General features: G+C 44.7%; 2 long non-coding RNA genes across 4 annotated transcripts in view; one reads left to right on the top strand and one right to left on the bottom strand.

Annotated features, from left to right (window-relative positions):
* Window positions 1-9265, bottom strand: part of LOC122231695 — a 102270-nt gene extending 93005 nt beyond the window's left edge. Inside the window, exon 1 of one of the 2 annotated variants that reach the window (XR_006208919.1) lies at window positions 9115-9265. This is a non-coding gene — a long non-coding RNA (uncharacterized LOC122231695). The remainder of the gene's footprint in view (window positions 1-9114) is intronic. The other variant, XR_006208918.1, reaches the window with a different exon arrangement.
* A 23-nt stretch (window positions 9266-9288) lies between these two features.
* The window catches only part of LOC122231694, a 43458-nt gene continuing 32917 nt past the window's right edge, over window positions 9289-19829 (top strand). The window contains exons 1-3 of one of the 2 annotated variants that reach the window (XR_006208916.1): window positions 9293-9469; window positions 9779-10063; window positions 12455-14037. This is a non-coding gene — a long non-coding RNA (uncharacterized LOC122231694). Of the gene's footprint in view, window positions 9470-9778; window positions 10064-12454; window positions 14038-19829 lie in introns of those variants that run through there. The other variant, XR_006208917.1, reaches the window with a different exon arrangement.

A 19829-nucleotide genomic window follows, 5' to 3' on the forward strand; every position in this document is an offset into this window, starting at 1 on the left:
TTCAGATTCTGTGTCTGCCTCTCGCTCTCTGCCCCTCCCCCACTCGTGCTGTCTCTCTCTCTCTCTCTCTCTCTCTCTCTCTCTCTCTCTCTCTAAAATAAACAAACATTAAAAAAATTTAATTCAACTGTACTTTTAAATATTTTTTAAAGAAAAGGGAAGTATGAATCAAGTGACTGACCCTTTAAATTGTATGAGGTTTTGGGGTGCGTGGGTGGCTCAGTCAGTTAAGCGTCAGACTTCAGCTTAGGTCATGATCTCGCAGTCCGTGAGTTTGAGCCCCGTGTCGGGCTCTGGGCTGACAGCTCAGAGCCTTGAGCCTGTTTCAGATTCTGTGTCTCCCTCTCTCTCTTACCCTCCCCCGTTCATGCTCTGTCTCTCCCTGTCTCAAAAATAAATAAACATTAAAAAAAAATTTTTTTTAATAAAATAAAATAAAATAAAATAAATTGTACGAGGTTTTTAAGATGGAGGCAGGGAAGGAGATTTTACAGTAGCAATTGCTACGTTTGCCAATAATGATAGTAAATTGGGTTCTTTTTCTTATTAACATATCAGTACTTCACTATTCTTTAGCTTTCTAATAAACTCAATACTGCATTCAAAATATACAGGACAGTCAAAGATTTGGGTCCCTTTCATTTCACAAAAGTCTTTGACCATCAACCTGAAAACTATTTATATAGAACAGATTTGGAGAAAACCTTCTCACGTACAAGGGGCCACATCTACACTACAGGCACATCTTCCAGCATCAGAAGGTTGAGCACAAGTAGGGTGGGAGAGAGGAAAGGATGAAAGAAAACAAGAAATATTGTTTTGTGTCAATTTGTTTTTCTACTAATGTAGCACTGAAAATACCACTGCACTTACAGTGGTCAAGAAAATTATGTTTGGGTTAGTCAGTAAATTGGACATTCATCTGGGATATGAAATCACCCACTTTGTTTATTTTTATTTTTTATTCTTGGCACAGTTAGCACTTGGCCAGCATCTCCCGATGTGGTCACGGGGTAAGTACTTTCGTGATCCCATTTTTGCAATTACTATCTCTTGTTCCCAGGTAAGTGGTTAAAAAAAAATGCATGCTGTGCATTTGTAGATCCTGAGTCTCTCTCAAGGGCTAACTGGTTTACATGCAGCTTTCTGTGGTTAGCCACTTAACGTGGAGGCTGTCTTTTACCTCATGATTCATGATTCATGGCACCCTTCTCACTATATTAGGTCTTAGAGCAATTGTTCTGGTGTGGTTGAGCATGTAATTATCTTCTCATCATTTCTGTTTTTGTCTCCCTTTCTGCACCATTCTGGGATCTTGCCAAGGTGACAGGAAAAATTTTAAATTAATGTAAAAGTTGTATCATCACCATAAGCTGAAGCAGCAGTGCCCAAAATCCAAACACTCACCAATCAGCTCTTCTGGAACTCTTGGATATCACGTAATGTTATGATATAAAGAATTTAAGTACACTTCTGTGGTCACTCTTTCCTATTTCCTTCCAGATATCAACATCATTGTAAAATAATGTAAGACTATGTACATCCAAGTATAATATAATTGGTCTTTTAAATTTTGACATTAAATCGGTCGCTATTTAGTGATAATACACACGCACACACACACACACACATACAACTCTCTGCTGAGTACTATGGAAGATATAATACTTAGAAAGATGACAGTCTTCACAGAGGAACATGGCGGTCAAGACCACAGGCAGTTCTTTGACTGCTAGGGAGGGTCCCAGTCTCTGCCTCTCCTTTTCTAAAAAAGAAAAAGTCTGCCTCATATGATTTCTGGGGGGATTAAGTAACATTTGTTTAGCACCTAAACAGTGCCTTCAATATGAAAAGCATATTGTTAAGTACTATTACATTAGTACAAAGCACGTCCATTGGCAAGTACTGAACTTCATGGGCTAGACCCTGGGAGCATAGACATTTGGAAATCGAAGTCAAGTTCTTGAGTGCAGTGATTGTCAAGAAAGCTTTTATGGCCTTTGGGCTGGGCTTTAAATGAAGCAAGAAGGGCTTAGGACAGAGGAAATTAAGAACAAAAGTAGAAGGTGGCTTATCATCAGGAACCAGTAAGACCCACTGGCCAAGGAAGAAAGGATGATGTGATAAGCTGTGCCATGTGGGATTATATAAAGTGAAGGCAGAAAGTGGAACGTGTTGAATTTTTTGTACTTGCCAGTGTAGTTTTTGAATTTTTAATATAAACTGAGAAACTCTTCAGAAAGGCCTTTCCTTTTTAAGGAGAGCCTATTGTGTTTAAAATTGTGTTTTAAGGAGAGCCTATTGTGTTTAAAGGAGTTCATGGCCTGGAGACTCAATCCTGGAATCAGAGATCATTCCTACAGATTTTGATGGTCTTTGCCTGCGACAACACTCAACTTATGTCAACAACCAGCCTGCTAAGATGAGAACTATTTTAAGAGAACATGAGCTTTCTGAGAACACTGGCCTGAAAAGGACAGGAAGAGGGAAGAGCTCCTCTGAGGTGGGAGAGGGAGAACTACAGACAAAGTAGGGTCCCGAATATTCATGGATGCATTTGCACCATCACAGCGGTGGAGCCTAAAACAGAATGTGAGGTCTGTAATAACTAACTTTGTAGGGCTTTCTTCATTCTTAATGTTTCACTTGTTTCCAAATTCAGTGCTTTTTGAAAAGAATACACCCTTATCCTGAGGAACCCTTTTGTACTGTTGGTGGGAATCCAAACTTGTGAGCCACTGTGGAGAACAGTATGGAGGTTCCTCAAAAAGTTTAAAAATAGAACTACCCTACGACCCAGCAATTGCACTACTAGGTATTTACCCAAAGGATACAAAAACGCTGATTCGAAGCATGTTTATAGCCACATTATCAACAATAGCCAATTAGTGGAAAGAGTCCAAATGTCCATCAACTGATGAATGGATAAAGAAGATGTGGTACACACACACACACACACACACACACACACACCCCGGAATACTACTATACTACTTGGCGATGAAAAAGAATGAGATCTTTGAAATCTTGCCATTTGCAACAACGTGGATAGAACTGGAAGGTATTATGCTAAGCGAAATTAGTCAGAGAAAGATAGGTATCATATGATTTCACTCATACATGGAATTTAAGAAACAAAACAGATGAACATAGGGTAAAAGAATGAAAAATAAGATAAAAACAGAGAGGGAGACAAGCATAAAAGACTTAAATATAGAGAACAAACTGAGGGTTGCTGGAGGGGAGGTGGGTGGGGGTGGGGTAAATGGGCATTAGAAGGGGACTTGCTGGGATGAGCACTGGGTGTTATACCTAAGTGATGAATCACTGGGTTCTACTCCTAAAGCCAAGACTATGCTGTATGTTAACTAAGTTAAATTTAAAAAATAATAATAATATACCCTTATCCTCTTAAAATCTCAGAAATACTGAAATCACCTCTGCACACTTCTTTTTAACTTTGGGTACAAACCAGACCGTATGGAGAGACAACATTCAGTACCTTCTTGCTGTCTGGGCACTGCCCGGCCTAGGTTAGGGCTTAATTCACCGCTAACTCAAGGACAGACCAGCGCATACCTGGAAGTCCTCCACTGAGTCAACAGCATACCTCACTAATGACTGGCTAGACAGGCTGGTGTTTCTTTAAAGTGCCAGCCATGTATACATCATTCTTTTCCTCCCTGAAACAGAGACACCCTTGTACAAATGTGGGCCAAGTCCAAACTCCATGTGATATGTGTCTTCTCTTATTCAAACATCCATTAGTTGGGTACAGTGGCCAAGAAGTCCTGGAAAATTATCTGACCCTCTACACATACTTACGTCAGTTCTCTCCAAAGTAGATCAATGCACAGTAAATGGCAAGTAGCAGCATAATAGAATATGACTCAAAAAATAATAAACTAGCTTACCTGCTCAAAGCTCTCTTTTCAACTGGCCTGAAAAAAGTCTGAGACTTCTGCCCACTTCTTACATGAAAGCATTAACTTCAGAAATATGTAAAAATGTGCTATTTAAAAGTATAACATGTCACCCATAATGACTTTAGCAGGATGAGGGACTGAGGGAAAAAGACAGAGGACAGGTTAATTTTGTTCTGACACATGGAAACGAGGATCTAGAGGATGATGAACTTTCCAGAACCTCCAGGACAGATCTGCCATACACTGAGGTCCCACAGAGAAACAGGAAGCTCCCCAAAAACATTTGGATGGGACAAGAATCAATAAAAACATATCGACCTTATTGAGATGATCTGTATTTAAAAAAAATTATATGTGGAATATATTTATAAAATATTATTTTGTCACTCCCAAAGCAGCAGAACTTTTGGATAAAAATTGCTCTTATTTTGTACTGGTCCATGCGATGTATGGACACCAAGTAACATCTTATTCAAGAATGCACTTACATTGATGCTGTGAATACTGTTGACAATACATCCAATGTACTTTTAGATTTCAAGGGAACAACGCACAGGTCTGGAAAAATTAGTCTTATGATATCTATCTCTAAGAATACTTTTAGCTATTAAAGATATATGTTTATCCAGATAAACTCATATGATCGAAGTAATTCTAAGATTTTATAAAAAGTTATAATGGACTAAATGATCTATAAAGCCTATAAGTTTATTTCACTTCTCTGAGTATTCAATTGTTCCACATAAAATGAGTAGGACAAGGAAACTGGTTTAAAATGGAATGAAATACTGAGGGTTTTTTTTTTTACTATATATCTAAACACAAACAAAATTTGTTTTATTCAGAGGAAAACAGTTTTTTAAGTTTCATCAATTTGTCCAAGAAGAGTTTACGAAAGAATTTTGTATTTTATTAATGAATGAATCACCAGGAAGTACCTCTTCAGTGCACAACCGCTTGGCCATCTCAAAGGAAGAAAGATATACATGTTTAAGCCATCACAGGACACAGAGACATAAATATAAAAGATCCACCAAAAAGCAGGCTACAATAAACAATACTAAACACTGCAAAAATAACAATGTTGCCAAAATACATTTCACTGAGGGTTCTATCATACCACAGGCAGACTTTGCCCACTTTAGAGTATAAAACATTTTTCTGGATGCCAAGCCACACTCACAGCTAACCACATCACTTAGTGCTCTCAAACGCTGGGTCAAAGGAAACAGACAAAGAAACTCTTTAGTTCACTCCTCATAAATCCCTACAGGTTTCACTCCGGCATTTTGTTTGAAAAACGAAGGTAGGTGTAAAAGTGCAGCTCCAACCCATCCGAGTGGGTCGGTGACACTTGTCAAAATTTCAAAAGAATTGTTTGCCGTCCTTCCAAAGGTGATGCTCCAAAAGCAGACAAAACCGGACAGACTTAAAAATCCAAAGAAAGCACATGCAAATTAGAGATTACCAAATGCTGTAAACTTAGCCTAAGAGCTTGCTGAAGGTTACATAACTTGTGCCTTGTTATTTTTGTCTACCAAGTTTTGAAAGACTCTCTGGGACGTCTCTTTTCTCTTATTAAGTTTGAGGGAAATCAGAGGTCTCCTGGGAGGAATGGGGTAAAGTTGATCATTGGCATTGGGTCTTGTACATTAAGCCTGATGGGTAACATCTGATGTGCTGACCGCAGTCTCACTGTGCTAGAGCGTATATCCAAGTCTGGAGCATACGGGGAGTCCTGGAACTCCGTGACAGGTCTGCAAAAGCTGCTAAAATCATCATATTGTTCACTTTTTGTCTGGCACAAGACGGTAAGCTGGCACATCTTCCAGTGCACCTGTAATGGAGATCATACGCCATGTGTGTGACTTGACAAAAGGGCAAAGCTGGCCACTATCTGGCTTGAGTGTAAGCTAAGCACGTGTCTCCCGAAATCCTCCGCACGCACGTTCCACTATTTTACATCACTTCTATCACGCATTATTTTTAAGAGTGGGAGTTGGGAACTCTGCGTAGATATTGTTGCAGGACTTTTGACCTCAATACCCAGGATTCGTTGTCTTGCCGTTTCGAAGAACAAAGAGGTGGACACAAAATGAGCAGCAAGTGAAAGTTTATTAGAGTATAAGGTCAGAGAGTAAGAGTACTAGGAAAGCTCTCTTTATAGAGAGGGGGCATTAGAAAGTGAATGCCCGTGACCACAGGCAAGGGTCCCTGTCTCACAAGGCTCTGGGCAGCAACCCCTCCCCTTCCCCCTGGTTCATTCTCAGGTCCTACCCTTACTGGCTGGGTGGTTGTAGGTGTTGGGTTGTCCATTCCTGATTGGCTCGTTTCCATTGTATGAGGGGTGGTCTACGGCCATACCATTCCCTGTGGGTCAACATCTTACGGTCTATTTATTTTTAGTCAGGTCTTTTGTCAAATTCCTCACGGGAAGCTGAGTGTGGCTAGGTGGGGTCTATTACATTCTTAAGAGGAACCTTGCGACCGAGGGACTTTGCTGTGGTCAGACACTGCCAGAACTGCTCCAAAATATGTCTTTCCCCACCCAGGGACCTCAGGTCCTAATCCTTCCCTCTCTGCCTATTTTATCCTGTCTTTTACTATCCTAATATCTGAATAGAAACTACATAACAGACCTTTCAGACCCTATATCCCCTGCCTTAGAATCATAGAATTATTAGCTTTTAAAGGGCATTACTGACAACTTAGCCCAACCCCTACACCTCGTTAGGTGAAAGTGCTGAGGCCTGAAAATATTTCTGACTTCTCCAAATCGGTTATCGGCATATTAAAAATAGTATTCATAACCACTGTCCCAGTAAACACTGACTGGCACTTTACTGTTTTTCACTACTGCTGCAAACGCAGATGCTTCACACGTCCCCACTTGACAGATGGACACACTGAGATGCAGAGCAAACGACTAAGATGCTAATTCGTGGCAGAGGTAAGGCTCACATTCAGGTTTCTGATTCCAAAGCATGCTCCCAACATCCCTATTATAGCGATGATTAGATTATTAAAGTTTCGTGGAGATCTAATTGAATCCTAAGTGTCCACAAAATGCAGAGGAAAGACCGCCCTGCGTACTCACAAAACAACCGATCTCAAAGCAGTCATTGGATGGAAGATTTCACTGTGAGCATCCCCTGTGCAGATTCAACTTTCTGAAGGTTTTCAACTGACAAGGAGACTGGCGGGAATCTGCCGTAAGGATGACGCACGTCTTGGCAACGGAGGCCTGAAGATGGTACTTGTCCTTGGATAAAGTCAAAGTTACTTTCTTTTCCTGACTACTGAGCGACCATGTAGAAAGGAGACACAACCTGAGCAGCTGAGAGAAAAAAATGGGACAGAGGGAAGTCTCATGTGCAAAGTTGGGAAATGACACTGTTTGTGTATTTATATGACACTACATACTGACACTAAAAACATTAAGAAATAAGTATACTTTCTATTTCATGTGGTCTCAAGTTGGGGTGACCCTACTTTTGAGGTAACACCTTAACTATATTTTTCAGGATGCATCAGCGTGTTTAGAAAAAAAAATATCGTTTCCTTTTGAGAGCGAAGTTAAGAAAATATACTAAATTCAACCCAAATACTGTTGCTTGATAGATATAATTTTTATTAATCGGTGTTATTGCTGGAAAGACAGTGTTGTTGTTGTTGTTTTCTTCAGAGTGATATTTACTACCCTTTGTCTTGGTTTGATTTTGCAGGAGATTCCGGTCAACTTTAATTTGTGCTATTTTAACTGTTTTACTACAGTTCTCACCCCTTTTGAGAAAGAAGGTATTCCTCCTTCCCAATTTATGGGATTCCTTTACTACTTCTTTCTAGAAGAAAAATAAGGCAGGTTGCAATTACTCCCCTTGGAGTAACAGTTTAGGAAATCAGTGCTGACTCCATCCCTTCCTTTGCTCAGGTTTGCGAGGCCTTAAAAGGTCATTTAAGAGGTGAGATTGTAGGCACTTCCTCGCTGGGAGGAGGCGGGAGGAAGAAAGCCTGTCTCCAGAACGGTAACAGCCTCAGGAGGAGGCTGTCTGCACGCCCAGCGCCCAGAGGGTAGGCCCGGTCAGCCTCAGCCATGCTCCTCCAAGTCAGATGGTGGCGGTGACGGCCTCGGGAGGAGGCTGTCTGCAGGCCCTGCGCCCAGAGGTCAGCCGTGCTCCTCCAAGTCAGACGGCGGCGGTGACGGCCTCGGGAAGAGGCTGTCTGCAGGCCCTGCGCCCAGAAGGTAGGCCCGGTCAGCCTCAGCCATGCTCCTCCAAGTCAGATGGTGGCGGTGACGGCCTCGGGAGAAAGCTGTCTGCAGGCCCTGCGCCCAGAGGTCAGCCGTGCTCCTCCAAGTCAGACGGCGGCGGTGACGGCCTCGGGAGGAGGCTGTCTGCAGGCCCTGCGCCCAGAGGGTAGGCCCGGTCAGCCTCAGCCGTGCTCCTCCAAGTCAGACGGCGGCGGTGACGGCCTCGCGAGGAGGCTGTCTGCAGGTCCTGCGCCCAGAGGGTAGGCCCGGTCAGCCTCAGCCGTGCTCCTCCAAGTCAGACGGCGGCGGTGACGGCCTCGCGAGGAGGCTGTCTGCAGGTCCTGCGCCCAGAGGGTAGGCCCGGTCAGCCTCAGCCGTGCTCCTCCAAGTCAGACGGCGGCGGTGACGGCCTCGGGAGGAGGCTGTCTGCAGGCCCTGCGCCCAGAGGTCAGCCGTGCTCCTCCAAGTCAGATGGCGGCGGTGATGGCCTCGGGAGGAGGCCGTCTGCACGCCCAGCGCCCAGAGGGTGGGCCCGGTCAGCCGTGCTCCTCCAAGTCAGACGGCGGCGGTTTGCTGGGTTATAAACTCAGGCGTGGCCTCGCCCAGGTCTCCCAGAGCGCGGTGCAGGCCCCACTCCCGGCGCGCTGGGGGGCGCTGGGCAGCAGGGGACAGGGACCACCGCCAGGGACACAGCCCCTCAAGCTCTGAGCAGGCAGGGGGCGCTCGCCACAGGGGGCCGGGAGGGACTGGACCGGAAGGCGGCACGTCCCGCCCTCTGACATCACCTCCGCCGAGCCGAGCCTCCCTCTCCGAGCGGAAGGGCGCCCCGCCCCCCCCCCCCCGCCCCCCCCCCCCCCCGCGGTCTCCCACAGCCGGGGTGGGCTGCTGGGTCTCCCTCCGTCACGGCACACGTCCCGGGCGCCCGTCACCACAGCCTACCTTGAGTCACGCGGCTCAGGTCAGCGGCCTCCGTCAGGGGGCACCGCCGACGCCGCTACCACGAGGCGCAACGCGGGCAGCTCCCCTCGCGTCCGAGGTTGCCGCGGTCTGTCGGGCGTCCCGACGCCACGTCACGTCACCCTCCTCGGGTCAGAGGTCAGCCGCCCGCTTCTCCTCCCGTCGGGCGTGAGCGCCGCCCTCGCTTCCTCGTGATGCGCACGCGCACAGCTCGGGGGGTCGCCTCTGGGGGGCGCTGTGTCGTCTCCCGCCGTCACGACGGCGTGAGCCCCGGGCGGCGAGGCCGGCGCTTCCCCCACAGCCCGTCGTCCACGCGGTTGTGTGAGGAGTCCCCGTGGTGAGTCGGTGGCCGCGCCTCACTGCCGGCGGGACTCCGTCCGGGGTGGGCCGGTGGGGCGGGCGACCCCCGGGGGCTTGGCCCGCATCGCCCGGGGATGAGGGGCCACCGCTGTGCCAGGTCATTTCACGCCCCCTTCCGACGCCTTTCCAAGAAGCTTCTGGAAACGCAGGGCGAAAACGGACGGTGAAATGACAAAACCAAGTAGGTGGCCAAACAGGGATTCAAGCCAGCGGCGATTCATTCTTGGCTTCTCAATTGCTTCCAGTTGTGTTTTTTTCATTTTCATTTTTTTTTTTTTCTTTTCAGCGCTAACATTCGCAGAGGCGACCTAAGTCGTGACCACTTTCTGTGACAACTGGCTTCAAAGATGATCTGCGCGCAGCGGCAGCGAAAAGAAAACAGAGAAGCATGACGTGACCCAGGACCCTAAAGAGGCCCCTCCGCCAGCAGTTGTGACAGCACCCCCCCCCCACCGTTCTTTCCAGAGCAGACCTGGTCAGTCAGCTGCAACCCCTTGTCTCAGCCCGGATTTGAACCCCGAACTACAAAATCTGAGTCCGCCTGCTGTCACCTGGCCACCCCTTTCAGAAGGTAATGAATTTCAGCTTCTCACGGTCGCCTGAGGCTCAGCATGGGTAAGAGCCTTGCCCGAGACCAACCCTTGGAGGGTAGTGTGGCCGTCCCTGACGAACGCCCGCTGCCTCCAAGGCCGGTGCTGCTGACCACTGATTGTATTCTTGCAAATAGGATCGACAAATAGAATATTCAGTATATTGGTAAACGCTACAGAAAAAAAAAAAAAAATTAGGGAAGATCAGGACGGAGGACTATGTATGAGAAGGTTGGTCGGGGACCTCATCGGGAGAAGGTGACATTTCAAGGAGGAAGAACCGAAGGAGGGAGGGAGTGCGGAAGGAGCACTGCACAAAGCGGGGGTGCGAGTGCACAGACCCTCAGGTGGGAGGCCCGTGCCCACTGGAGCAGGGAGACCACGGGAGCGTAGGGGAGGCTGGGGAGAGCAGGTGCAGCACAGCCTTACAGGTGATGAAGACTGTACGCTGAGCAAGGCAGGGAGTGGCTGGAGGGCTTTGTGCATCTGCGCTGTGTGTGTGTCTTGACTGACTCCTTCCCTGGGAAGAAAGAATTAAAAACTTACAACTGTGATCTCCGTAGAATAACTATAGGGAAGCATGTTGTTATGGACTGAATTGTGTGCCCACTCCACCGCCCCCTCCGAATTCATACGTTGAAGTCCTAACCCCCAGAAGCTCAGAATGTGACTGTATTTGGAGATGGGACCTCTGCACAAGTGATGAAGTTAAAATGAGGCCAGCAGAGTGTCCTTGTAAGAAGAAGAGATTGGAGGGGGGGGCACCTGGGTGGCTCCGTCCGTTAAGCGTCCGACTTCAGGTCATGATCTCACAGTTTGTGAGTTCGAGCCCCACGTCGGGCTCTGTGCGGACAGCTCAGAGTCTGGAGCCTGCTTCGGATGCTGTCTCCCTCGCTCTTTCTGCCCCTCCCCCACTCATGGTCTGTCTCACTCTGCCTCTCAAAAATAAATCATTAAAAGAAGGAGGAGAGGGGCGCCTGGGTGGCTCAGTCGGTTAAGCGTCCGACTTCGGCTCAGGTCACGATCTCGCGGTCTGTGAGTCCGTGAGTTCGAGCCCCGCGTCGGGCTCTGGGCTGACGGCTCAGAGCCTGGAGCCTGCTTCTGATTCTGTGTCTCCCTCTCTCTCTCTGCCCCTCCCCCATTCATGCTCTGTCTCTCTCTGTCTCAAAAATAAATAAAAACGTTAAAAAAAAAAAGAGGAGAAGAAGAGGAGGAGGAGGAGGAGGAGGAGAAGAAGAAGAAGAAGAAGGAGAAGGAGAAGAAGGAGAAGAAGGGGAGGAGGAGGAGGAGGAGGAGAAGAAGAAGAAGAAAAGGAGAAAAAGAGAAAAAGAAGAAGAAAAGGAGAAAAAGAGAAAAGAAGAAAAGGAGAAAAAGAAGAAGAAGAGATCAGGACACACAAAGAGACACCAGATGGGAGCTCACACAGGACACAGGCCGTGCACACGCTGAGGAGAAGAAACCCGACCTGCTGACACCCTCATCCTGGCTGTCTAGCCTCCAGAGCTGTGAGAAAATTTATCTCCACCGTTTAAGCCCCCCAGTCTGCGGTGTCTTGTAAAGGAGGCCGTAGTAAACGGATACAAATGCCTTAGGAAATCATACGATCAAGTGCATGTTTTCCTGGGGGGAATGAGCCCAGTCAGACCACAAAACAACAACAAACATACCTTTTCTTCCTATTCTCCCCCCTATGAAGATGAATAGTATTTATATATATGACATATATTTCATATATATTTTTTACTGTTTTTTAATGTTTATTTTTGAGAGAGAGAGAGACCGAGTACTAGTGGAGGAGGGGGAGAGAGAGAGAAAGAAAGAGAGAGAGAGAGAGGGAGACACGGACTCTGAGCTGTCAGCACAGAGCCCAATGAGGGGCTTGAACCCACAGACCGGGAGATCATGACCTGAGCTAAATAAAGTCAGGCACTTAACCGACTGAGCCACCCACGTGCCCCAATTTCATATATATTCTTTAACATAAATATCTGGGCAGAGGATATCCTACCCCAGTGTGGCAGGTGGAGACACACTCAGGTGTTCAGCTTATTTTACACATGCATAATCTCGAAAGGAACTGCTTCACCTAAATTGCCACTAAAGCTTATTATCTGTAAGGGGGCCGTTGTAACTAACAGAGGTTTATTAACCATTTTCTTACACGTGCTCTAAAGCAAATTCTAATTTCTAGATTTTTTTCAGTAATGATGATTGATTTGTGTTTAGTTACCTATGTTTTGGAAACTGTTGGAATTGAGTTTGGTCCAAGTAAAGTCTTCTTGAAATGATTTAGAATCTTAAAATATTGTTCATTGTGTTACTTAGAGAAACTTCTTAATTGTTCGTCTTAAAACCTCCTTTTTGTCCTGAAGACTCCATACTAAGGCAGAGCATAAATTGGGGAAATTCTGGTGTAGCATTTCTCTGACAAAACCAAAGAAAATGAAGAAAAGAAGGGAAGGAAAAAATGCAAATAAACCAAATACATGAAGAGCCTCCGTGGTTGAGATTGATGAGAGAGGGTGAATATGGAAATCTGTCTTTAAGGTACCTCACTTATACTTCACACATGTGTGCACACACGCACACACACCACATAGGGTGTGCCGGATAAAATACAGGACAGCTGGCGAAATTTGAATTCAGATACAACAGAAACTTGTTTAGTATACGTATGTCCCAAATATTGGCTGTATCTTTATTTTCTGAATCTGGCAACCCTCCCTCTGTCATCCCCTCGGTGTGTGGAACTGGGCTGTTCAAGCTCGAAAGAGCCAATTGTTCAATATTCTGGAATTTTGCAGCCTGGTTGACATCAAGTTGGTAGCTTGAAATCGGACAGGATTGGAGTATTAACACCGCAGAAAGTGGCAAAATTTAAACATCAGGGCTTTTCTATTTGAAGAGCTGGCTGGTGAGCAGATACCAGAACACCACGGCTTTCCCTGAATGAGTGGGCGACTCACAGCACCATCTGAAACCATTTCTTTACTGGAATAAGAATAACTCACAATTGCAAAATACTTTGCAGTTTACAAAACTGTTTCACACCCTTTGCGCCTCCCTGAACGCTTACAATAACTTGATGTTTGTGTTTAGTTAATGCATGGGGGGAAAGGTTCAGGGAGATAATATAACTTCCTTGAGGTGAGCAACAGGTTAGGAACCAAACAGTGAAAGAAAGAAGGACGGAGTTAGGAAAGATGAAAAATAACCTCCCAGATGACTGACTTACTGCAGAGGGGAAAATGGGTCTGTAGAGTAGAGATCTGATTGTAACCACCTTAACAACCAAGGGCTCAAATGAGGGCCAATGTGACATTGCGTCAATCCTCATGAGAAACAACATGAAATATACAATGTCACTGATGACCTATTCTTGCCACAAGGTTTACCCTGAATCTAATCAAGCCTGTAGACCTAAATTTCAATTCGTAGGAAATACAAGAGGTAGAAGAACACATTACACAATACAACGGGGAAACAATTAACCAGATTTGGAATGTGGAACGTTTTATGGATAAAATGGTTTGGACTTTTTAAAAACTAAAAACAAAAATAAAAAAAAGATGGGTGTGTAGAGGGAACTGCTCTCTAAAAGAAACTGAAAAGATGTAACAGCACATACAATGTATGAGCCTAGAATGAATTCTTCTTTAGAGAAAAAAAGAGCTCAAACATATATCCTTGGCATATGTGGCGAAATCGGAATATGGACTGAATATTAGATATAGCCAGGATTTTGTTAATATTCTTAGGAACGTTAATGCTATTACGCTGATGTAACAGAAGGCTTTCATTTTGAAGAACTTAAGGGTGAAAGTAATTATGCTGTCTGAAGTCTATTTTCAAACATTTCAGAAAAAAAAAGTGTGTGTTCATGTAGAGAAAGATGTAAAACAAATATAGCAGAATGTGAATTGTTAAATCTGTGAATACAGTGTGCACTGTCCTAGCATTTCAAACTTTTTGATTGTTTGAAAAAATTCTTTAAAAAAGTTGAGGCTATTAAAAGAAACGCACCAGCACTGGATGTGGAACAGGGGCAAAGAGAGCAGACACTGGTGCAAATGGAGGGGCAGTGGTTGAGAGAGAGAGAGAGAGAGAGAGAGAGAGAGAGATCACTCAGGTCTCGCTAGGATTGGCCATTAGGCACTAGACTGGCCACTAGAGACACACCAAAGTGACATGTATTGACTTATTTTTTTGTTACTGGGTAAGATACATGCTTATAAGATCAACCAAACAAAACTTTCCGAAATCATCCAGAACTGTAAGCAGGTTCAAGACCCTTGCTACTCTTTTGATCATACAGAGGATAGGAACCTCATGAGATTAAATTCCATTGCAAGAATACAAGAAATCTACATTCCTTTCTATTGCTCAAACAGCCTAATTTCTATTTGTTTCCCTTTTTATCTTTTTCTCTCCACGTTGCATATATATTCTAGGACTTTTTTTTAATGTTTTATTTATTTTTGAGAGAGAGAAAGAGAGAGACAGAGCATGAGCGGGGGAGGGGCAGAGAGAGAGAGGGAGACACAGAATCAGAAGCAGGCTCCAGGCTCTGAGCTGTCAGCACAGAGCCTGACGTGGGGCTCAAACCCACGAATGGGGAGATCATGACCTGAGAGGAAGTCGGTCACTTAACCTACTGAGCCCTCCAGGTGCTCCTTAGGTACTCTTGAAACAGCAGTCAGCTCTCAGAAAACCCTGGCCTTGGCTCGTCCATCCTCTGATGAGATGCACCTCATCTGTCTGGTCCTGGTTCTCTGTCCACTTTAGTGTTACTTGGGCATCCCTGTCCATAAGCCTTTCCATGTCCAGCTGTCTTTCAGTTATTTCCCCACTCCTCCCAAGGGCACAGGAAACGTGACCGGTGCTCTGTCTCGTGACTCCATGGGGCCTCTGGATATACAGTGGAGCTAACTGAGGCCATGTTCCCCAGTGACCCATCTGACCATTTCTGTCTTACAGCCCAGGGTCATCCTGCTTAAAGCCACAACGCTGGGCTCTTGCCACCTTATTTGTGTAAGATTTAGGCCCCCTGTGTGTGAATTCTTTCACTTCCCGTCTCCACTCCCAGGCTGATGGCCTAGATGAAATGCAGGGCACAGGTCCTTTCTCAGGGATATTATCCTATCTACACTCTCTTGCGTTTCTTCCTCCCCCCCTCCCACCCCTAATCTGGGGAAGTTTCATCTGATTTTGGAGATAAGACAAAATCACTCGGACTGCTTATTCTCCCAAATCTTGTTTATGCTCTTAGGCTTTTAAAACTCACAAATAGGGGTGCCTGGATGGCTCAATCAGTTAAGTGTCTGACTCTTGGTTTCAGCTCAGGTCATGATTTTACATTCTTTTTCTTTTTTTTTTTTTCATGCTAAATCTTTGAAGCCCAGAGTGTATTTTATACTTACAGTATATGTATCAACTAGCACTGGCCACGTTCCAAGTGCTAAATACAGTAGCTACTGTATTAAACAGTGTGACTCTCACATTTTTTTCTCAAGGCACAACAAAATATCAGAACCTCGAAAAGTGAATATTGTTGGGGCGCCTGAGTGGCTCAGTCAGTTGAGCATCGACTCTTGATTTCGGCTTAAGTCACAATCCCTGGGTCATGGAATCAAGCCACGTGTCAAACTCCATGCCGAGCATGGAGCCTGCTTGTGATTCTCTCCCTTTGTCTGTCTCTTTGCACATCTCCCTGACTTGTGCTCGCTGGTTCTCTCTCTAAAAGCAGGGAAAGACAACATTTTTTAAAGAGAAAATGTTATTTATTTTTCTAAGTGGATGAAAGACTTCCTGATGTTTGTAATATTTTCATTTGATTCATGAGGGCAAACACATGGTAATGAAAATATCTATACATCACACACAGAAACACGTATGTCACCATAATCCTCTATCATGGAAAATTATGCTTTTAGGTTTATGCAGTTTGCTTTACATTATTTTTGCATTTATCCATGATATGGCTTGTCAGTAGTAATAAATAAGAACTATAACTAAACTCTGTAAATACATAGGGTCATTGTTAATCAGATGATGAGAGTTTCCTGGGAGAGAACACTAAGTAGGGGAAGAGACAGAAAATGTCAAGAGAAAGAGAAGCTGAAGATATTTTGAAAAACTGGGCTTTTTCTATTTCAACTAGTGTTTCCTGATGACACTTAGCTGCATTATTTTTGGAAGGCAGGGTCAGTATAATTTATGAAAACTGGAAGAAAGCCTAGCATCTAGGAAAGTTCAAGTGAAACTTCCAGCATTTAAAAAGGAAGGAACTATGTAAGGAAGCATGGCATAGCCATTTTGAATGTAGTGGAGACACCATCCGTGGGGGTACATTTAAAGGCTATCTGTATACATGCTTACTACCTAGGGCTCCGATACTGTGTTTATGACATGTCTTAGGAACATAATATTTTCATGTCAACACGGCAGAAGGTACAACTTGTTGAAATCTGGCACTACTGTGAAATATCAAGTAACTGGAACATAGGTTATCTGATTTGAATTCTTTATATGCTGTGATCAAAAGTCAAAAGTATGGCACTCGACATTATAATTTCCCCCCAGCTGATTTACGTTACACAATGGTTCCCACAAAATTCTGGGATTTGTGCTTTTTACAGGTATCCCATGTTCTATAGCATCCATCAATCTTTAAATTCCTGGATGGCTGTGATAATCTCTTCCAGTGGCACCGCTATTTGGTGATCAGGCCATTCTTACAAATATAGCCAATGTCTAAGTAGTTCCTCAAATTCAGTTACTTTGTAACTAAAATGGTGGCTTGGCAATCCTATGGTAGGCAGCTAGCAATTACACTGGGAGCCAGCTCAGTTTAGTCCTTTCTAAAACCTATAGGTTGTTCAGTAATTTATTATGATGCTAATCTGATCAGTTGTATAAAATTGACTATAGGGTCATTCACATTTTTTAACACAGCACTACAGAAAGTTCCTATACCAATGCATCAAATACTAAAAATTACAAATTTGAGCCAAAAGCTTCTTGTCTTAAACTGGTACAGAAAATTAATTTTAGGGGCACCTGGCTGGTTCAGTTGGTAAAGCAGGCAACTTCTGATTTCAGGGTTGTGAGTTCAATCCCCATGTTGGGTGTGGAGCCTACTTGAAAGAAAAAAAAAAAAAAAGAGAGAGAGAGATACTAGAAAAAAAGGAAAATTTTATTTTTAAAGGAATTGCTTTAACTAGGTGACAAATATTTTCCTATGGATTAAGATCATAACAAAATTGGGGAAATTTTGATTCCACTTAACTTGGGCAGGCTTCTAACAATCTGGACAAATTGCCCAGGGAGTTTTAAAGATATAATGGGGGGGGGGGAATAATCCGATAGGAATGCAGCATTCTCTTTCTAAGAGTTGGTGTAATTTAATCTCATTCAGTAAAAAAACATGTCTGTGACTCTTTCCCAGTAAGGGATCTCATAAAATTTGGAAAATATCATTTGAAGTTATGCTCTAACTCTCTATGAGAACTCTTTGGAGAAAGCTAATGAAGGCTTTAGATTTCAGGGGATAAATATAGTCTAAAATGGTCACTCAGGTATATTTGTTAGATTTATTATTTCCTTTAAAGAACTCATGTAGCTGCCTAAGATTTATCAAAGTGATGGATACCAAGAAAATAATCTGTGGTCTTAATTGCTAAGTTCCCAAACCATAAGGAATGATACTAGGATCAGAGGGTAAAATTGCTGCTTTGATCACACGAAACAAACATTATAGAATCTTTACTGCCACACAAATGCATCTCTATGAGGAATGGCTTTTTTTTTTTTAAACATAATACAGAACAATTACATTGTTTGGGGTTTGTTCAGATAATTAAATGCCCAAGCTAATATTTAACTACAGTAGTGTTGATAGGCACTGTTTACCTAAAGATAATCAGCGGGACCAGATAGATGACATCTGAGGTGTTTCCCTCATGAAGTTCTACAATCCTATGAAAATTTTCAAATTTGGGAGAGAAACGGAGTTTTTGTTCCAGTTTAGGAGAAGCTTGTGGTTTTGAAATCAGTATCTGTAGCTTCAACTCCGAGCCAGTGAGCTACTAATCTGTACCTACAGCCCAAGTTTCTCCCTTTGGAGGCACAAATACGTAGAACCAACTTGCGTCTGAACACCTCCACCTGGTTCTGCCAAAAACACCTCAGACTGAACACGTCTAAAATGGAGGACATTGTCCTCTGCCCTCAACTTCATCTCTTCGTGTCACTTGCCCTGGTGGATTATGCCACTACCCCTTCAGTCTCCCAGGGCAAAAAATTTTGGAGACGTTTTATATGGCTCTTTACTATTCACATTCAGTCTTTCCAGAAGTTATATAACAAAATGCTGTGTGAGATAGGGATTGACATTGCTTCCCGTGTCTGGAAGTAATCGGTAGGGCGAGGCATTACGGTGAGGACCATGTCTACTTTCTGCCGGTGAGACCCTCAGTTTTCCCCCAGTACAAGAGAAGCTGCTTTGGCGGTCTTTATCAGCCAGAGGCACAAGCACGACCTGGAGGAAGGGGTCCTCACCTTCTGGGGACAGGCACAGTCTGGAGAATGGTAGCCCTCCCATTCAGGTCTCACTTCTCTCTATGAAGAATATTCACCCTTTCCGTCCCTCTCCTACAAGATGACAGGTGTCAAAACCTTCCCTTTCCATGTCACACTGAGTGGGGACTGGTGAAAAATGCTTGTCTGGAAGTTGTTGAGCCATGAAAATGGTAGAACCTCCAATGGCGTTGGGTGTGAAGAAAGGGGCAGGCAAGACAGGGAGCCCGAAGATGCAGTCCGCGTTCCCATGCAAGGATGTGTGACTCTACATTTCCCTTCTTCAACGGGGCTCACGTCACACTTTTGGCTCCAGCACCCCACCCCACCATGGGCCAGGGGCGTTCCGTGGGTCAGGGGTCCTCCTCAGCAGGAAAACTGGGGGGTGAACAGATCTCCTGCTGGGCGTCTGGGAGGTATGGGAGCCTTAGGTAAGGAGAAATTGGCTCATGGCCAAGCCAGATCTCCCAGGTCAGAGGACTGCAAGGGATGCACCCACAAAACAAATGTACCCACAAAAGAGGACCGACAGGTGGAAGTCTGTCTGCGGACAGCTTAGCCCTGAGACGAAGTAGCCAAGAGAAGGGGGATGGTGTGCCTGCCAGGAGCAATTTGTGCAGTTCAGGGAAGCCAGTGCCCCTCCTCCCTCACACTCTGCCATTGGCAGGTCGGGGCTTGAGGGGTATGACGGGAGGGAAAACGGAGGGGTGGTAATGAAAAGAACCAACCAGGAGCCCTTCCCACAAGTCTTGTCTGTGCTGAGGGAGGAGAATTCTGAAGAGCAGAAAAAGCTTTTTTAAGAGGCCAAGTGACCAAAATATTATGAAATTATACTAAGATGTCATGCAGAGTCTGCTTCTCAGGAGAAAAAGAAAGTCGATAATTAGAAGCTGTTTGGGAAAGATGCAACTGTCCCATGTTTACATCAGTGTGAGTGGAGACTTCTCAGTCCAATCCGTGCATGAATATCCAAGCTCCTAAATATTTCCTGGATCTACTCTTATCATTCTTGTTCTGTGATTGACCTCCACAGGCCAAGGCCTACATAACCGCCTCTGACCCTGGCTGTTACACTACTTCCTTTTTCTTCCTTTCAGGAGGCAACCTTTCCCCAACTTTCTCAGCACTTTTTCCCCCCCTCTATCCTCTCTAACTTACAGATCTGACTGT

This window comes from Panthera tigris, chromosome D2, assembly GCF_018350195.1.
Source record: "Panthera tigris isolate Pti1 chromosome D2, P.tigris_Pti1_mat1.1, whole genome shotgun sequence".
In the NCBI taxonomy this organism is placed as follows: Eukaryota; Metazoa; Chordata; class Mammalia; order Carnivora; family Felidae; genus Panthera; species Panthera tigris.